At 39.4% G+C, this 19,979-nt stretch overlaps 1 protein-coding gene across 4 annotated transcripts in view; it reads right to left on the bottom strand.

Moving 5' to 3' along the window:
* Positions 1–18,251, bottom strand: part of LOC136864209 (WASH complex subunit 1) — a 214,543-nt gene extending 196,292 nt beyond the window's left edge. For 2 of the 4 annotated variants that reach the window (XM_067140909.2, XM_067140907.2), the window contains exon 1: positions 17,957–18,122. The gene's annotated coding sequence lies outside the window, so the exon portion shown is untranslated. Of the gene's footprint in view, positions 1–17,956; positions 18,123–18,218 lie in introns of those variants that run through there. The other 2 variants (XM_068226211.1, XM_067140908.2) reach the window with 2 other exon arrangements.
* Positions 18,252–19,979: the final 1,728 nt, after the last annotated feature.

Here is a 19,979-nt window from a genome sequence, read left to right as displayed (position 1 = left end):
TCGGTCTGTTTTCAGACCAACTTTGCTTTATGGAAGCGAAAGCTGGGTGGACTCAGGATATCTTATTCATAAGTTAGAAGTAACAGACATGAAAGTAGCAAGAATGAATGCTGGTACAAACAGGTGGGAACAATGGCAGGAGGGTACTCGGAATGATGAGATAAAGGCTAATTTAGGAATGAACTCTATGGATGAAGCTGTATGCATAAACCAGCTTCGCTAGTGGGGTCATGTGAGGCGAATGGAGGAGGATAGGTTACCTAGGAGAATAATGGACTCTGTTATGGAGGGTAAGAGAAGTAGAGGTAGACCAACACGACGATGGTTAGACTCGGTTTATAACTATTTAAAGATAAGAGGTATAGAACTAAATGAGGCCACAACACTAGTTGCAAATCAAGGATTGTGGCAACGTTTAGTAAATTCACAGAGGCTTGCACACTGAACGCTGAAAGGCATAACAGTCTATAATGAAAATGTATGTATGTATGTCATTTGTAGAGACCTCAGTGCAATCCTTCCGAATCCTTGTGCAATCCTTCTTTACCAAAGAAGAAATTCTAACCCAGCTGCATCTAACATACGACTCGAGAGATACAGTTGAACCTGCTTTATACGTAACTCTGTTCTGCGTAATTTGTATTTGTACATAATTTCCTTTAGGTCCCGGCAAATATAATTTAAAAGCGTGTTAATTAAACCCTATTTATACGTAATCCGTTTATAGTAATTCGCTGTTATACGTATAAAGTGTCAGTGAAATATAACAGAGTTTTGCGTAATTGTAATGAGCACGTGCTTTCTTAGAAGAAACTACTGTATTTACAAAATTTCCTCTTTGTCGGCATAGGCTGAAGTAGAGCGGTCAGGTTTCAGTGCTGGAACAGAACACAAAGAGTTTCACCGAGTGACATTGTTGACCCTTACTTACTGGCAGCTTAACAAAGGCCAACTGAGCAAGTCACCGTTGCGCTGTATCTCGCTCCTCCTCTACCTTAGTAGTTTTTTTTCCTTCAGAATGCCACCAAAGATTAAGATACATTACAAGCAAAGTGGGCGGTTTTGAACTTGGTCCAGAAAATACAGTACATTTTTTTTAATATGAGAATTTCTTTCGTAGGAACAACAGAAGTAGAATGTCCACGGTGCCGGTATCTGGTGTTTACTATTGAACAGTAGTTCTGTCATTCAGTTGCTTTTGATTAGCCATGGAGAACAGAAAAAGGAAAAGTAAAATCTATATGAGAAGTGGACGCTAATCCACACAAAATAAAAACTGAAATTTCTTCAGACTTAGGGATTGCTTATAGCATGCTATGTACAGTCATCAGTAAAAGAAATGCTATTTTGGATGATTTCTTAAACTGGGCTCGAAATCAGCAAACTGCAGCCATCAGCAAGAAGGAAGGTAGGCCTACGTAGATTTGGAGAAAGCACTTATCACATGGTTCCAGCAAAAGCGGGCTGCAGCTCTACCAATTAGTGGCGATATGCTGAAGGCAAAGGCGATAGATTTATCTAAAATGATTAACATCACTGCTGATTTCAAGACTTCATCAGGATGGTTGCACGGATGTCAATTGGATGTCAAATGTCAATTGGGAAGGAAATGCGAACGACAGGAAGCATGACCAACAAATGGCAAATAAGCTAATATGGGAAGGATAGCTGATTCAGAAAGTGATGGAACAAACTAGAGGGAAAAATATCCTGGATGTGATGCTGGTAAAACCAGATGAGCTCTACAGAGAAACCAAAGTAATATATGGCATCAGTGATCATGAAGCTGTTTTTGTCATAGTTAAAAATAAATGTGTTAGAAAGGAAGGTCTTAATAGTAGGACTATTAGGCAGAACCATGTGGCTGATAAAGCAGGCACGAGGTACTTTTTAAAAAGTAATTATGATCAGTGGAAAACGGTAAATAAAAATGTAAACTGACTCTGGGACGGGTTTAAAGCAATTGTTGAGGAATGTGAAAACAGGTTTGTACCATTAAAGGTGGTAAGAAATGGTAAAGACCCACCTTATAATAATAGAGAAATAAAGAGACTAAGAAGGAGGTGCAGATTGGAAAGAAATAGAGTTAGAAATGGCTGTGGAAGTAAGGAGAAATTGAAGGAATTTACTAGAAAATTGAATCTAGCAAAGAAGGCAGCTAAGGATAACATGATGGCAAGCATAATTGGCAGTCGAACAAATTTTAGTGATAAATGGAAGGGTATGTATAGGTATTTTAAGGCAGAAACAGGTTCCAAGAAGGACATTCCAGGAATAATTAATGAACAAGGGGAGTGTGTATGTGAGGATCTTCAAAAGGCAGAAGTATTCAGTCAGCAGTATGTAAAGATTGTTGGTTACAAGGATAATGTCCAGATAGAGGAGGAGACTAATGCTAAAGAAGTATTAAAATTTACATATGATAACAATGCCATTTACAATAAGATACAAAAGTTGAAAACTAGAAAAGCAGCTGGAATTGATAAGATTTCTGGGGATATACTACAGACAATGGGTTGAGATATACAGTAGTATCATATCTTAAGTACTTATTTGGTTATTGTTTGCTTGAAGGAGCTATACCAAAGGAATGGCGAGTTGCTATAGTAGCCCCTGTGTATAAAGACAAGGGCGATAGATATCAAGCTGAAAATTACAGGCCAGTAAGTTTGAAAAGCGTTGCATGCAAGCTTTGGGAAGGCATTCTTTCTGACAATATTAGACATGTTTGTGAAATTAATAACTGGTTCAACAGAAGGCAGTTCGGTTTTAGGAAAGGTAATTCCACTGAAGCTCAACTTGTAGGATTCCAGCAAGATATAGCAGAAATCTTGGATTCCAGTCAAATGGACTGTATTGCGATTGACGTATCTAAGGCATTTGATAGGGTATATCATGGCATTTTTCCTCACTTGCGATGTTGTATCCTCTGCCCTTTCTCGGAACAATATCTTCATTTTCTCAAACTCCCTTGTTTGCTCTTGTATCATATTTTTGATTTGCTCAAAGGGGCAGACTTCTACAATCACCTCTTTTACCACTCTTCTGAATTCTTCGAAGTCTTCCCTGCTCTCATTTCCACTGTGGGTTGGACCCGGGTTCAGTTCGACCCCCGCAATCCATAATAATATTATAATCACCGCCGCTGATAGAATTAATTCACCTTTCTTTTCTATTTCTATTATGCGCCCTCCTAGCTTCACTTCATCTTTCTTCTTTCTTCCCTGCCATCTTCCTATGGTCGCTCTGTACTGCTCTACACCAATCATGGCCTGTAAGCTCCTCGCTACCTTCCAGCACTCAGCACTTCCACTCCCTACTCCCACTCCCGGGACCCTCCACTCAATACGTCCGCACTCGCCCGTGGCTTAAACTGAACTGGGGTAGGAAAACAACAGATAAGGAATCTGCCACCTGGGTGACTGCCCTAAATGCAGATCAGTATTGATTGATCTTTGACTGATTTAAAGATCATCATGGAATCACAGGGAAAACAATTTGCGGTAACTCAAAAGTTGCGGATGACGTCACGGTGCAACACTGGAAAGAAGAGGCTCTACCGGGTATCATAAGCGAATATCAGCCTCCAAACATCTACGACTGTGATGAGACTGGCCTATTCTACAATCTCCTTCCTAATAAAACATTACCTGAAAAAGGTGACTCATGCCATGGAGGGAAGAAGAGTAAAATTCGTTTAACAGTACTTCTTGCCACCAATGCAGATGGATCTGACAAACGTCCTCCACTTGTGATCAAAGAATCCAAGGTGTTTTAAGGGTGTGAAAAACAAAACCTATGGAATATGAATCCAACAGAAATTCTTGGATAACAATGCTTCTAATGGAACAGTGGTTGAAAAAACTGGACATTAAAATGAAAAAGAAACATGTCAAAAGTCATCTCCGTACAGGCCATGAACGCCCCTCGGCACTGGGTGGGGTAAAGTGGTCAGCTCTACGCCCGGCCGCCTTTGGCCCCAGGAATTAACCTGGTACTAATTTTTGGTGTAGGTTGAGTGAACCTGAAGACCATGCTTTTCTACACATTGCAAGGTCAGTCTATAAAGCCTGCTGTTATGCCAAACCATATAATTATGCACCTGCATAAACATAACATATTGCTGGGCTGAGTGGCCCAGACGGTTAAGGCGCTGCTGGCTTGACCCCAGCTTGGCAGGTTCAATCCTGGCTCAGTCCGGTGGTATGTGAAGGTGCTTAAATACATCAGCCTCGTATCAGTAGATTTGCTGGCACATAAAAGAACTCCTGCAGAACTTAATTCCAGCTCAGCATCTCCGTAAATAATAAAAGTAGTTAGTGGGACGTAAAAACAACAACATTATTAAGTTGGTAAGGATATGATAAAAGCAGCAGGACCCACTGGTCTACAATGGCTGTTTAGGCTATTTAGATGTATTTGGACAGACTATCAACCATATTTTCACCGAATGTGTTGGCAGGGCATTATTCATCGGATCAACACAGAACTTCGTGATTGCTTCTACTGAGGCCATATGATGGCTAGAAAATTTAGATGTAAATCCCTGAAATACTAGAATCTGAAATACTTGATCTAAATCCTTGAACACCCTTTTGCCTGCATGATTGTTTCAGCTGTTATAATGTGTATATTGTGTTCTTATATATATATATTAGTGCTTACTGTTTATGCATGTTTTGTGTACTGAACCATAAGCTAATAATAATGTATTTGGAAAGAAAAATCAGTACCAAATGAATGGAGAAAAAGAGTAATATCTATATTTAAAAACAATTATCGAGTAATCATACTTTTAATTTTTTTTTGCTAGTGGCTTTACGTCACACCGACACAGATAGGTCTTATGGCGACGATGGGATAGGAAAGACCTAGGAGTTGGAAGGAAGCGGCCGTGGCCTTAATGAAGGTACAGCCCCAGCATTTGGCTGGTGTGAAAATGGAAAACCATCTTCAGCACTGCCGACAGTGGGATTCAAACCCACTATCTCCCGGATGCAAGCTCACAGCCGCGCGCCCCTAACCGCATGGCCAACTTGCCCGGTATCATACTTTTATCTCAGCAAGAATATTTGAATGGGTACTAGAAAAGAAAATTATAAGAAAGGTGGCAGGACAATAGGAAGAGCAATATGGCTTTCAAAATGGAAGATCGACACTAGACCCCACATTCAGTATGAAGCAGTTCATGAAAAAACGCAGGAATATGGAACAGATATGGTGATGACATTCCTTGATTTGAAAAAGGCTTACAATAGTGTACCTAAGAGCAAAGGTATGGAAAGTAAGGCAAAAGGAAGGACAGAATGGTTTTGGAATGCAACTGGGCTACAAGGAAGTATGCTGTCACTTTTGTTATTCATAATGGTCATGGACGAAATTGTGAAGGAGACAAAGGAAAAATATGGGGACAGGGAGCTGAAGGAAGTAATATGCAGATGATACTGCCGTGTTGGGAGTGAACAGATGTACATCACCTTTTCACACCTCATACTGAGTGATTTGGCCATGTGTTTAGGGTTGTGTAGTTGTGATCTTGCATTCAGAAGATGGTGGATTCGAATCCCAATACAGACAGGCAGCAGAGACCTGGACACTGACAAAAAGACAGGAGAATAAGATCCAGGCCAGAAAAATGAAATTTTTAAGAAGTAGAGCCTATGGTTGGAAAGAACAGAAAAGACAGGGTAAGAAACGAGGATGTCAGGAAGGAAATCAGAGTGGAAAATCTCTATGACAGAATGGAGAAAAATAAACTTAGATGGTTTGAACAAGTTGAGAGAATAGAAGAAGGAAGGATATCGAAGCAGAAGATGGAGATCCAGACAGAGAGAACAAGAGCAAGAGAGAGACCCAGACTAAGGTGGATGAAAAGGATCAGTGTATAATTACAAGAAACCTAGTTTGCAACACAGTTAAGGAGGAACAAGGTGGCTGGATAGACGAAGATTGAAAGATGCCTTCATCATCATCATAGAACCCCTACAGTGTGCCGGGTAGGATGGTGTTGAACGAGCCCTTGCCAACGTTATCTGTCCAGAAATGCCTTCTCTCTCACAACTGACTCATAGTTCCCTCCTCTTCTCTCTACATCGTTTCAGTTTGTGAGGCCATCTCTTCCTAGGTCTTCCCACTGACCTTTTTCCTTTAAACATTCTTTCTAGGCATGCATGTGGTGTTCTTGTGCCAGGCATTCACTTTACATGTCCATACCATGTTAGTCTGAAAGTTGTTAACTTCTCTTCTATAGAGTCCAATTATAGTTCCATTCTCATATCATCATTCCTTATATAGCCCTTACGTGTTTTTTGGAGGGTAGTTCATAGGAACTTCATTTCATGTGCTTGCAATTTACTAACTTCTGTCTCTTACAGGGTATATTTTTCTGGACTATGTGAGAATCGGCACAAAGTATGACTTACACAGAGTCATGTTTGTTCTCACGGGCACTTTCTTATCCCAAAGCAGACATCTTATGAGGTAACTGCTAGATACTCTGTTTACCATTTCTTTATCTGCAGTACCTCTGCTTGAAACCATACTCCTGAGGTATTTGAATAACTGTACACATTGAATGTTCTCACCTTCAAGCTTTATGTGGCAGCCAGTATCTTTCATTTTAAGTGAAACAGTTTTTGTTTTGCTTTCATCTGATACTGTTTGAACTTTTCTACCCATTCATCTAGCCTAGTTTGTACCTCTACCTCTGTTTCTCCCCAGATGGGTACATTGTCAGCAAAAATTAATGTGTGTAGTTCTTCATCTTGTTCTCTTTTTAATATTTTAAAATACTGTCCATGGCAGTAATGAATAGCAATGGTGAGAGTGCAGTCCTTTGTTGAATACCCTTTGTGGTATTAAACCATTCTGAATGGCCATCCCCAACACGCTAACAGCTGCTACAGTTGCAGTACAGCATCTGGACCTTGCCTATGAGATATTCAGGCACTCCCAGTTCTCTGAGGCACTTCCATAAGACTGGTCTAGGCACCCTATCATATGCATTTTCTAAGTCTAAGAATACTACAATTAGGTCTTTCCCTCCCTCCCAGTGCTGTTTCATTAATATCCCTAGGGTGAAGATCAGGTCTGTTGTTCTTCTATTTGTTCTAAATCCATGCTGTTCTTCTTCCAGGACAGGTTCTATCACAGCTCGCAGTCTGGTTTCAATAACCTTTTCCATTATTTTGAGATCATGGGAGAGAAGTGTGATACCCTTATAGTTGGCACACTTTCTTCTGCATCCTGCCATAACTTCCCAAACCAGTGGGAGCTGACAGAGGGAAACTGATGATATATATGATCCTTTGGGTACCAATGAAATGGGTCACAGTAATTTTCAGTCCAAAAAAGGTGTTTACTGAATGTATCCAGTTGAAGCAAGTTATATCAATATATCACATATCAACAATGCATTTAAAATTTAAATTTGTTGAACCACAGTCTTCACTGTTTGAAATACTCTGGGAAAATGTATATTTCTTCAGCTTTTACCAGCTAATTTTTAAAGTAACGTATATTAAGTTACCCTTAATTTATTCCATAATCTTTGATATAAGTTTGATTGTTTCCTCTGTCAGCATTGTTGACCATATTTTTGAAAAGACTTACAAATTATTCATTCAACATATTTGGTGCCATTGGCACAAACACGTCTATTCCATTTTGGCAAAGTTCATCATTAACACTCCAGCATCTTCACACTAATTCATTTACCTTCATTTTAGGTAGTTTAATTTCTTCCCAGTAAGCTAAAATCTTTTAATGTAAAATAACTATATCTTTTGTAGCACCATTCTTGGTTTTTAATGTTACAAATCTATATTAAATACCTAACTGCTACAAGATGAGAAATATTACAACTGTCCCTAGCTTTACTTTTCTGAAAAATGTATTAGCATTCATCCACCTCAATAACAGTATCAGGCAGAAACTACCCAAATGTAACAGATGTACAGACAATGGAATTCTTGAAAGTTAGATCATGTCCATTAGCAATATGTTTCTATAAGAGCTTGAGATTGTTTTAGGTTATAACTTGATGGAATATGAAGGCCAAACTCTCCTTTCACAATCCAACATTCATTAGGGCATAGGTTACTGACAAATAAATGAAATGAAAATCCACAGCCTGTTTCCAGTCATTCGACTTGGTCAGAAATGGAATGAATGAAGCACCCATCTAGCGGCGAGGATAAGAAACGTGCTGGCTGCCGAAGCCTGTCGCACTCCTCTGGGGCAATGATAAATGACTGACAAGATGAAATGAAATGTTAATGGAGAGTGTTGCTGGAATGAAAAATGACAGGAAAAACTGGAGTACCCGCAAAAAAAAAAAAAAAACCTGTCCTGCCTCCACATTGTCCAACACAAATCTCACATGGAGTAACCAGGATTTGAACCATGGTATCCAGTGGTGAGAGGCCGGTGCGCAGCCGCATGAGCCATGGAGGATTCACAATAAATGAATATAAATAAATTTTTAGTTCACACTTATAGATAGTATTTATTTAGAATAAGACAGACACACATGTGGTATTTTAAGCTGAATACAAGAGAAATTCCAACAAATTACAATTAGTTACATATATACATGAAACAAATTATAAGCATAAAAATAAATATCAGTTTCAATAAAACTGTACATGCAGGATAAAAGTTGTTACATTTTTGTAGACCTTCCAGAAATACTGTATCTTCAAGAGCCAGAAACTCTTACAGAATACAAAGGATGCTTAATAAGTAATTTCTTTAGTTTTGTTTTGAAAACTGAGTATGGAATTGTCCGCCAGTCTAACAGTAATTTGTTGAACAGTTTCAATGCACATATTAAGAAATTAGACTTTGTCTTTTCTAATCTACAGCATTGTATCTCCAATTGATTCAGTGTTCAAATATTATGAATGTGTATGTTCCCGTGGGGGTTTTCTTACCTGTTCCCCTATCAGGCGCGTCCCAGGTGGCAGATAGGGGGGCCCTCCAGACTTGTCTGGAAGGTCTGAGGGAAATAAAATACCCTTTTGCGGACCAAAAACAGGTATTGCCAGAAAACGTCTTCAGGCATTGTGATTGTTACCAGCCCAAGTCAAGGCCTGGAAGTGGAGGCCTCGCCCACACATGCTAGAGAGGCATCCATGGTTCCTCCACATGGGTGATACGGTGGTTCAGGTGAAGTGGGGCTGGTGATTGAGGTGAAGGCTCACTGCAGGGTGCTGGAACCAACACATCACTTTGCTCTACGTAGCCTGAACATGTCGCAGGTTGGGAAAGGGGCGATCCCAACCTAGGGGGGAAGTCATGGCTGTAAACTCAGTCATGATAATGCCAAGTGGAGACCACGTGAGTAGGCCTACTGAACGGGGAACAAACCTGGCTAGGTTCGGGTCAGGGGCGGACTGCTGGATGAACGACTGAAGGGCATGGTCTCTGCTACGGAGAGCCTGAGTTGCAGGAGGACAATGTCTGGCTGTATGCCTCACCACGGATGGTGAGAACGACGCTCAGGACCCTAGAAGGGGCAAAAATCCTATGACTGATTGAAATATGGATGCTTATAAAGAAACAATTTCAAGAACTTCAACATCAAGGGAAGCCAAGGAAGCTCCAGTAGAGCAGATCCGGCAGCAAGCCCAAGATGGAAAAATGAAGACACAAGTCCCAATTGGACAAGCTGTCACTGACTCAAAACAAGAAATGGCAACAGAAGCTCCAGAAGAGCAGACTGGTGTCAGAATCAATCACCATGATACCAAACTTCTAACACATGAGTGGAGAGTGCTGAATGCCACTTCAATCGACAAGACAGGAAGGACAGTCGTTTTAGCCCTTGGTGAAAGAGACTTTGAAGAGCAAAAGAAGAGAAACCTTAAGGCTAAGCTCAGACTTGGGCAGATCAAGTTTCAAGTCATCAGGAGAAAAATGAAACCCAATGTTGATAAAGATGGGGCTCAAGGTCCTTCAGGCCAATCTTCAGCATAAAAAAGCAGCTGTGGCCAATTTTGCCAGGAAGTTCAAGTCCTAGGCTATTTACGTGGCCCTTATTCAAGAGCCATGGGTAGTCAAAGGCAGAGTAGCAGGACAGATGGAATCTGGAGGGAAGCTGATGAACGATACATCGGAAATACCCAGAACATGTCTTCTTGTGAACGGGAAGTTAAAATGTCTTATGTTGCAGGAACACTGTTCATGGGACTTAACAGTGGCAAAGATTAAACTTGAATATTGTGAGGGACCCAGGGAAATAACCATAAGCTCTGCATACCTCCATATGACTCAACTAACCTGCCCTCATCAGAAGAAGTTGAGAACCTTATTTGCAACGCAAAGAAGAAAGGCGAACACCTAGTCCTTGGAGCAGATGCAAATTCACATCATACGGCATGGGGCAGCACGAACTGCAATGCAAGAGGTGAGTCTTTACTAGAGTTTATTATTGGAACTGAGTTGACGATACTAAACCTAGGAAACAAGCCTACATTTCTAAATAAAAATCGTAGGGAGGTAATGGATATTGCACTAGACATATTGCAAACTTTATTAAAGACTGGAAGGTGCTGGAGGAACCATCATTGGTGGACTACCAGATGTACAGAGACCCAAAAAGAACTAACTGGGACAGATACAGAAGTTCTAGGGAAGGCTGTACAAAAAATTCCAGCTAACGTGAGAGGATAGAAAGATTTGGATGAGCCAGTGGAACTATTAGAAGAGGCCATTGTAGACTCATTCCATGAAAACTGACCTCTCAAAGAAAAGAAAAACACCAAAAGAGTAAGGTGGTGGAACAACAAACTAGCCAAAATGAAAAAAAAAAAAAAAGTTAAGATGTTGTATAGAATATGATCTAAAAATGGAATGTGGGACGTATATCGTAGGAAACTCAATGAGTATAACCTAGAGATATGGAAAGCAAAAAGAAAATCTTGGAGACTGTTCTGTGAGAAAGTGGAATCACACACTGAAACAGCAAGGCTCCAGAAGGTTCTGAAAGCAACCCATATAAATCAAGTGGGGACACTGGAGAAACCACATGGGTCATTTACTCAGGCGGGGAGGGACAGGCTGGAGATACTACTGGTGTGTTTCCTGAGGCTGAGGAGATGACAGAAGAGGAAACAGTAGGAACAGAGACCAGAGCTTGAAGATTAGACTGGAACTGTGCCAACAGAATAATAAAAATTAACCATGTAAAATGGGCAATCAACACGTTTCATCCTATAAAGGCACCGGGGCCAGATGAGATACTTCCAATACTCCTAAAGGAAGGACGGGAGATACTCGTCAATGCCCTGACGGACCTTTTTTTTTTTTTTTTTTCCGCTAGTTGCTTTACGTCGCACCGACACAGATAGGTCTTATGGCGACGATGGGACAGGGAAGGGCTAGGAGTGGGAAGGAAGCGGCCGTGGCCTTAATTAAGGTACAGCCCCAGCATTTGCCTGGTGTGAAAATGGGAAACCACGGAAAACCATTTTCAGGGCTGCCGACAGTGGGATTCGAACCTACTATCTCCCGAATACTGGATACTGGCCACACTTAAGCGACTGCAGCTATCGAGCTCGGTACGGACCTTTTTAGAGCTAGCCCAGCTTTACGGTACATGCCGAAATCATGGTCTGAAGCTAAAGCAGTATTCATACCTAAGCCTGGAAGGGCAAACTATGCCCAAGCCAAAGCATACAGACCATTATGTTTAACGTCCTTCATGCTGAAAGCAATGGAGAAAATTCTGTATAAATATATCAGAAGAACGGTGCAACTGAACACAACGCTATATGAAAATCAGTTTGCATATAGACCTGGCAGATCCACTGAAGCAGCGCTCCACCAGTTGGTTTGTAAACTAGAGGAAAGCCTAGAATATAAAGAAGTTGCACTGGCGACATTTCTAGATATAGAAGGAGCCTTCAGCAATACAACCTATGACTATGATCGAAGCATTGGAAAAGAGCAAGGTGAGTAAAACCGTCGTCAAATGGATTAAATCCATGGAAGGAAGATCAAAGCAACCCTGTTTGAAGAAACGCTGATGGTTAGGGTCACCAGAGGCTGTGCTCAGGGAAGAGTTCTTTCTCCTCTGCTGTGGAACCTCGTGGTGAAAAAAATCATAGCTATGCTCAACAAACAAGGCTTTTATACACAAGGATACGCAGATGACCTAGTGATTGTGGTACGAGGTAAGGTGACGAGTGTTATCCAGGACCTCATGCAAAGGTCACTTAACCTTGTGGAGAACTAGTGTCGGGAAGAACAACTATCAGTAAACCCGAACAAGATAACTCTGGCCCCTTTTACAAGAAGGAGAAAATTAGAGGGAAAGAGATCACTGAAGCTCTTTGGGGCAAGATATATATATATATGGAAGAACAGGCACCGCACCTAGAAAGTCAGCCAAGGAAAAGTCATAGTAGATCGGATAGCCTACAGAGAATGGCATGCATAACTGGGGCTATGAGAACTATGCCGACAGAAGCCTTGAATACTCTACTAGACCTCCTATCACACTGCAATTTCATAAAACGACAGGCTAGAATGAGTTCATATAGATTGGCACAATCAGACTGCTGGAATGCACAAAGACCCAATCTAGGACACTGTAAAATTAACAGAGTAATAACAGAGGAAGTTCTACACATGCCTTCTGATCATATGATACCAAAGTACAACTTTGAAAAATCCTTTGAGATCCAGATAATAAAAAAAGAAGACTGGGATATCAACAAATGGAATACTGAAAAAGAAGATATAGTGTGGTGGACTGATGGCTCAAAGACTAGGGATGGCACAGGAGGGAGGATCAAAGGGGGAAGACCTGAGAGATCAATCCAGATGAGCCTGGGCAGACACACTACAGTCTTTAAAGCAGAAGTAATAGCTATCACAACATGTCTTGAAGAAAATCTGAAAATGAACTATAGGAATAAGAATGTTTTCATTTTTACAGACAGCCAAGCAGCCATTAAGGCACTAGAAGCATACCCAGAATTGCCTGGTATTGCCATTCACTTCTCCTGAAGCTCTCAAAGTACAACACTGTTAAAATAATATGGGTACCAGGGCATGCAGGTATAAAAGGAAAAGAAAAGGCAGATAAACTGGCCAGGAAAGGCAGAAACACATTTTGTAGGCCCAGAACATGTATGCGGGATTTCCTATGGACAAGCCTGATGCTACATAGGAAAATGGGTACAAAAGAAACAAATGGAGAACTGGAAAAAATACTCCAGGATGCAGGCTTGCAAAGGAACTGATGAAAGGACCAAACAAGAAGCATACTAAAGAACTGTTGAAACTCAGCAGAGAAAATAAGATGGGTAGTAGGACTGTTGACAGGACACTGCAATCTGAAAAAACACCTACACAGAATTGGAGTAATAGGAGACAATGTATGTAGGAAATGCACTGAAGCAGAAGAATCAGGTGAACATATACTTTTCAAATGTGAGGCACTGGGTAGAATCAGACTCTCCACTCTAGGACTACCAGGTGAAGAGAGAAAAAAATCCAAGAAGACCCAATAAGAACAACCTGCAGCTTCGTGAAGGGAGCAGGTATTAAGTGGGAATGAAGGAAAAACATGGTAGCAAAAGATCATAGAGGTCGATGCTAATTAGGAACTAATATTTAGAGGCCCCATGAAGAAAAGAAGATGTGAATTTTTCTTCTGTTATTGCTCTATGGTTATATCTTACATTTAGTAGTGTGTTATATATGTATAAATTAATAACTCAATACTGATGTCTTATTAAACAGAGGCTTACAGTGGCCAGTCCCAGATCCTCTAGTTTTCAAATGCAGTGCATTTTTCTGCAGAACTAGTAATTCCTCTATTCTGTTACTGTTGCCCAAAAGCAGAATGCCATGCTGGAAAATACCGAGGAAAAATACATAATAAATGCACAAGATATAATTGCTAAGTAGGCCTACTTGATCATGAACTGCTCTAAGCAGATATAATATTTTGGACAGTCTATTTAAAATAAAAGTGATATGTGGTTCCCATGTTAAGTTTTGCATCTATATATATTTCTAATGGCTTAACTGGTTCATTATTTTCTATATAAATATTGTTATTCAAACAAAGCCAGTGACTGGGTTTAATTCCCATTTAGAAGTATCTTGTTATTAGATTAATAATGGCGTTGAGGCCAGCACCTCAACCATCTGAGCCACTCAGCCCAGCAGTATTTATACATATAATTAGGGGGTTCAATATAAATTATATTATTCTTTTGAAAAAATGTTTAGATAATCCATAAATATCCTGAAATTCTGAGTTTTTTAGATTGTTGTCTTTTTCCCATACTTCCTTGTCTGATACTGCATTCCATTTATAGCATTGATTTTGAGCATTTTTTTTACTACAATCTAGTAATTCCTTTGCATTTATAAATGGTATATTTTTATGTATCTCATCTACTGATTGAACAAAATATTGGTTGAATTCATCTGGTGAGATTTCTGTTTTTGGCTTTGTAGTCACTCTTGGTTGCAAAACTGATTAATCTCCAGTCTGCACAGCTTTTATACTTTGCAGTTTCTATAAACTGTTCATTAGCCTTCATTTTTGCCTCTTTAATCATTCGTCTATAATATTTCCTAATGTTTTTATAAGTGAGCATAACTTGGCTCCTAATATCCTTCAATTCCTGAGTAAACCATTCAAGGTGAGTTTGATTCTATTTTGATGTTCAACTGTAAGTTTTCTCAGTAACAGGAAAGAATTCATTTTAAAAGTAATATGAAGGTGTTGAAAAAAAATTATTTTTTTCCAATCTGAATTAGGGTGTGATCCAATAGAACATCCCAATTCAATGGCCTTCAACCTCAACTCAAATGCTGTTATTTTTTCATCGGAGATGTATCTGTTGCATACGCCTACCAATATAGAATCAGACCTACTAGTCAACACATAATTAAATTTCAACCATAAGGCTAAGTGGTCTGAACCAAGACCATGTAATGACATATCTAGTGTATCAATATCATAATCATTTTTAATTAACATTACTTATTATATTATCAAAAGCTCATTTGTACAGCAGAAATCAGAAGAACACATTAAGTTTAAAAAACTATTCACATTCTTTTTGTCATGTGCAATGTCCAGATTAATGTCACCACAGATGCAAATGTTTGTCTTCTTTTTACATACCAGAATCTTTATTTATTCTGTCATTAAAAAGTCCATTTTCTCTAGAAAAATGTCAAAATCTTCTCTACGTGAAAGATAAAATGAGATTACAATCAAATCCAAATTGTTAACATACCGTACACTGCAAAAAATTCAAAATTAGTTTCCTCACATAATTCTAAAACACCAATTACCTTAGGCCTACATTCAAAATCATTTATAGTTAAAATGGCTATACCACCATTTTTCTTATTTTTCCTACAATATATTGATTGCAATATATAACCTTTCAGTCGGATAAATTCATGTTTATCTTCATGAAGCCAATGTTTACAAACAGAATATGTTTACAGAATACAGGGACAATATATCCAGTGGGTTATATTTATTTTTAAGAAACTGGCAATTCCACACCTTAATATCAAGTTGCTCATCAACACTATGACCTAAATGCCTAGTAAGTAGTTGTACCTTAATATTTTGATTAAAATCACAACGTTCAGTCCGTTGACTGACTGTGTCCTTTACAAGTTTTCCTGGTTGGATAAGTCCCCATCACAACCACTTACCTGAGTTTTTTTTTTTTTTTTTTTTTTTTTTTAAATCACAATTCATCTCACTGATGGATATAGGAATTTCTTATTCATGTTTTTGTTCAATTAGTTTTATTAAATCAGCAGCAAGAACTCCCTTTACCATTCAGATGCTGTCCATGATGCACAAACTTCTGTTGTGCTGTGATGTATCCACTAAGCACACATAAAAGGACTACACATTATTTTTTAGTTTAAAGTGGGTTTTCCTCTTTGACACAAAACTGGTATGAAAAAAAGAAAATCACTGATTTTTCATCAGAATGTACTCGAAGGTCCCTAGTACTTTGATTTTCTACTGGTATGATTCCACTTGCATTTACAGTATAGTTCTAAATTATCACCCTTTATTTTATTTGAAATGACAATGCATTGATTAACCTGGATCCTTATGCAAGGAACTTTGTTAAGGACCCCGCATTCCCCCAACACATTTTAAAACAAATGCCAGTCTAAAGGTATAGGATTTCTGGCATTTGAATTTTAATATATTTCAGGTTCCCTATGGGAATCAACATCTATATCATCTGATGGCCAAGCAAGCATCAATTTTTTGTAATGAGAGAAAGTCTCTCATAGAGCATTGGCACTGCCGGTGGCTCCAAGTAGCCTACGCAGTGGCCTCCACAGTATGCACTAGCCATGCATCTTGGTGGGTGTGCTAAGTACCAACTGATGAGCCCAACAACGCTGGCAACCAGGAATGAGTTAACTGGAAAATTTATAATGTCCAATAATGGACCATTTATATTGGTATTATAAATGTACTCATTCGGGACAAATATTTCAGGTTCCCTATGTGAATCAACATCTACATCATCTGATGGTCAAGCATCCATTTTTGGTAATGAGATGAAGTCTCTCATAGTGCATTGGCACTGCCGGTGGCTCCAAGTAGCCTATGCAGTGGCCTCCATGGTATGCACTAGCCATGCGTCTTGGTGGGTGTGCTAAATACCAACTGATGAGCCCAACTTAGCACACGGGGACAAAACGCTGGCAACCAGGAATGAGTTAGCTGGAAAATTTATAATGTCCAATAATGCACCATTTATATTGGTATTATAACATCTTTGCTGTTGACCCTGTACGAATAATCATAGTGTTTTGCCCCTTAAAACAATTATCACCAACATGCTGATCAGAAAAACTCTCATTTCCTTGCAAAATTGTTCTCCTTTCCACAAGGTCCTTCACAATGCAGAAATGTTCTAAGATTTATACAAAAATGAATAATAAAATATAAGTTACTAAAATACCAGTTTGTTAAGCAATGGCCTAGATTTTTTTTAAAGCTCCCCCCCACACAACCATTCTACATACACCATATACTTTTGTCATGTTTCTTTCTCTGCAGTCACAGAAACTACAGTAGGCCTGTTCTGTTCTCAAAATAAACAAGTTTGGAATAGGTTTACAGAAATGCTCTTTCTTATAATTCTTGTGACAACTCCTGAAGAAAAGAAAATGTTTCAAAAGGAGGTTGGATATGGTTCTGTATATTTCATAATAATAATAATAATAATAATAATAATAATAATAATAATAATAATAATAATAATAATAATAATCCAGAAGAAATTGTTCTTATAAGCTATCTTCTTGTAGAAAATTACTGAGAACTAGCTCTCAATTATCACATCCCAACAGGTTCTTTTCAATGCCTCACTCTCTAACATTCTTTGAATAAAATGTAATAGGAAGAGTCAATATATATCACCTTACCTTCTGTTTGGTTTCATTTCATTATCCAGTTATTGTGCTTTTAATTGCAGATATTTAAATGCATTTATTAACAAACGAGTGAAGGCGTGACACTGTTACACTTTTGTTTAAAATACTTGATCTATTGGAGCAGAAACATTAAAGAAAATCAAACTGTCCCAGATTTCATAACCCTGTCCATCAGAGGACAATTTTAGTTTACTGTTGAAGTGACCAACGTTGATGATGCAAAGTGAAATATTTTAAAACATAATTCCTTATTCAGAATAGTAATCAACATTAGAGTTGATATAGCAACATTATACTAGGCATGAGCACAGACACATTAATTCAATTAAACCTTTATGTCACTCAAAATAATCACAATCTGAAACAGTAAAATTCTCAAACGTAGAAAGTGGTATGGCACATCACTGTTAACGTTGAATAGTGTTTTGATATTTGAGTGTTACGCACCGAAGTCAACTTAACCTAAAACATGAAACTTAGGCTTGACAACACTTACTCTGAAATTAAGAAATGCCAAAATTATCTACCATAATCAGCTAGGCTCAGCAGGACAGTAAACCTCAGATCACCATGGACTAATCATACAAAAATTCCAACCCAAAACATTCATAACCTCATTTTTTTTTCAAACTAAAGAGAATTTGACAGCCCAGCACACATGATCTGACACTTGCCAGGGATTACATCACAGAAGTGTTGCCAAACTACATAGTTGATACGGTCAGATTTTCGGGGGAATTTTTTTCTACCTTACGTACAGGGAGTAGAGAATACAGGAAGCAGCCCGCTACACTACTCCGTGTGACTATCGCTTGAAGCACTGCCTGCTCGATCTGCATCCGATGGCTGCTTATACTGCCTGCTCATTACAACATTTTAACATGGCACTAAATGAAACACTCCGTTTACAAATACCCACAGCAGGTGGCAGCACCAACCGGCTCCAGACCTGTCGGAATGAAATAGCGGGAAATAGGATAGACTGTACTTGTTTTCAGTGAAAATGGTGTACTGCTGCGTGCCTTTCTGCAAATCAAAAGGGAAACCAGAATGCCGTGATATTTCATTCCATGATATACCTTCAAGTACGGTACACAATTGCGTCGAAAGTGGTTAAGTATTATATCCAGGGAAGGAAACAGCAAGGGAAGTAAATGGATTCCTTCTGATTATTCCGTGGTTTCCAGTCTACATTTCGTAAATGACGATTTCAAAGTGACCAGCAAAACGCGAAAATTAAAAACAGGATCTGTACCCAGCCCTTTCCCTGATTATCCAGCTTATAAACAACCGCTAATTTCAGCGATGATTAAGAGAAGGGATTCAAGCACAGAGACGTCTAACAAGAGCTCTTCAAACACCATTGCAGAAAATGGTAAGCGTAAGGTTTGAAGTATTACATACTAAGTAATATAATATCTGGGGACACTGTACTGTTAATGTGAAGGTACAAAACAGAATAATATGCTGTCATAGATTCCATTGTCCGCCTTTGTGGTGTAGTGGTTAGTGTGATTAGCTGCTAACGCCGGAGGCCCGGGTTCGATTCCCGACTCTGCTACGAAATTTGAAAAGCGGTACGAGGGCTGGAACGGGGTCCACTCAGCCTCGGGAGGTCAACTGAGTAGAGAAGGATTCCCACCTCAGCCATCCTGGAAGTGGTTTTCCGTGGTTTCCCACTTCTCCTCCAGGCAAATGCCGGGAGCTTCCTTCACCCTTCCTTGTCTATCCCTTCCAAGGCCCCTGTTCAGCATAGCAGGTGAGGCCGCCTGGGCGAGGTACTGGTCATCCTCCCCAGTTTCATCCCCCCGACCCAGAGTCTGAAGCTCCAGGACACTGCCATTGAGGCGGTAGAGGTGTGATCCTTCGCTGAGTCCGAGGGAAAAGCCAACCCTGGAGGGTAAGCAGATTAAGATTGCATTACGAGTCTTTTGCTAGCAGTATAAAATCGTGTCAATATACTGCTCTTTTTATTACTATTATTATTTACGCAAGTAGGGCCTATTTAGTTAATTGGTTAATTCCAGTGGCTCGGGGGCTGGGGTGTGTGTGGCATCTTCAGCATTAGAAATCATCCTAGGTAGGGCTTTCATCTTCACAGATATGCAAGTCGCCTAATAGGCCGTCTATTATTATTATTCCCTGAGTATGTACTTGATTTACTGGAAGATTTTCGTGAGCCCCCTGAGTCAGCGTGTGTCACTTCGGAAACTGCTTACCAGGGATTAGTGTGTGGGTATTTAGTGCGTGTAATCGAAGAAAAAACAGAATGCAGCACGTGCTTGAATAACGTTTCTACCTCATTTAATTCATCCCCATTGATAGCTGCGTTAGCCCTAGCAACGATTTATTGGCCTAATTATGAGGCTTCAGAAATTTGTTGAGGCGGCTCTACCGTACTGCAAGAAATCTGCAAGTCTGCTCCAGACTATAAAAAACTATGTTCTACCTTCTTTGTGCCAATGTAAGTTTTTAAAGTGTTTTAGTAACAATAAGCACCAGGAACTTGTGTCAGAAAC

Source organism: Anabrus simplex, chromosome 2, assembly GCF_040414725.1.
Source record: "Anabrus simplex isolate iqAnaSimp1 chromosome 2, ASM4041472v1, whole genome shotgun sequence".
NCBI lineage: Eukaryota > Metazoa > Arthropoda > Insecta > Orthoptera > Tettigoniidae > Anabrus > Anabrus simplex.
The sequence above is the reverse complement of the archived record's forward strand: the minus strand, read 5'-3'. Positions and strand labels throughout refer to the sequence as shown.